This window comes from Nomascus leucogenys, chromosome 7b (assembly GCF_006542625.1).
Source record: "Nomascus leucogenys isolate Asia chromosome 7b, Asia_NLE_v1, whole genome shotgun sequence".
NCBI classification, from domain to species: Eukaryota; Metazoa; Chordata; class Mammalia; order Primates; family Hylobatidae; genus Nomascus; species Nomascus leucogenys.
Window position 1 is genome coordinate 109,811,050 of NC_044387.1, and position 1,288 is coordinate 109,812,337.

General features: G+C 40.5%; 1 pseudogene; it reads right to left on the bottom strand.

The window, feature by feature from the left end:
• Positions 1-864: 864 nt before the first annotated feature.
• On the bottom strand, positions 865-1,040 carry LOC115836177 (annotated as a pseudogene).
• Positions 1,041-1,288: the final 248 nt, after the last annotated feature.

Consider the following 1,288-nt stretch of genomic DNA (forward strand, 5'->3'; position numbering starts at 1 on the left):
TATTCTTAATAAAGATTCTTGAACTTAGCAGTTATAGTTCCAGAGAAAGAGTGCCAGGTGTACAGCTCTTAGAATGTAAGCTATTAAGATGCAGAGATTGTATCTGTGCAAATCACTTTGTTCAACACCAAAAGCACGTCAGCGAGAAGTGAAATATTTACAAATACTTTTTTGATGAAAATGACAAGGAATCAGGACCCTTGATTAGAAGAGATGGATATCCAAGTCGAACCAGCTATCTTAGAAAAGAAATTGGGAGCTCTCCTTACCAAATGTTGAGAAGAGCAGAAGCAGAGCTGCGCCTCAAGCTAGTGCCAGCGTCTGAGCATCTGAAAAGGGGCCAGGACTCCTTGTCTCTAAGTCTTTCATTCCCACTTTCTTGGTGTCTTGGCTTTATCTCCAAACCAAAATCCTTTTCTTCCCTAGAGCAGGAAATAGAACTCCAGTAGCTCTCTGCCATCATCAAGCTAAGCTGAGGTGTAAAAATTCTCTTCTACTTAGTTCTGTGCATGGACAGAATCATCTGCCTACTCACAAACCAATCCTGTATTGGGGGTGTGGCATTCTGATCTCCCAGGTTGGGCCATGTGCCTACCCTTAGGGTGGGAGGCAGAGATTTATGAGTTGGGTGAGGAAAGAGAAGTAGTTCGTGCAGAGGAAGGGAACATGCACTGAACTACAGAAATGGGGAGAAGCAATGAATATTAAAACAAGTAGACTGATGTTAGGAGAAAATGGCAAAACTAGGGTAGATTCCCATATATCTCAGCAGGAGTACTAGAGAGCCATATGTGTGAATACACAAGAATACATTTTATAGAAGATATTATTATTTGTATGAAACTGGATACTCAGTTGAATTCGTACATGAATACATAATGCAGTCACTCACTACCACAAATTTTGCAGTAGAGCTTCCCACATTTGGGGCAATTCCAGGGATCAGCATATCCCTATAATGGATCCAGAGTGTAATGGATAAGCCTTGCCCTGGGAAAACTGCCTTTAAGATCATGGTATCTGCCCTGCCAGGTAAGTATGAAACTGGATATTTCTAAGGCACATTGGAACAAACCTCGTTTTTAGCAACAAGTTATGGGTATTTTGAAAAGCCCTTATTGCAAAACACATAGAAATAGCAGGTAAAATACAGTAAACATGGACTTAAATGCATAGTTGTGCTTCCAAGAGAATAAGAGAAATACCTAGAGGAAAATGGCAAAGAAGAAAACCTGAATGGTCAATGAATACAAAAACCATGACTGCTCTGGAAACATTCCCCAATCTC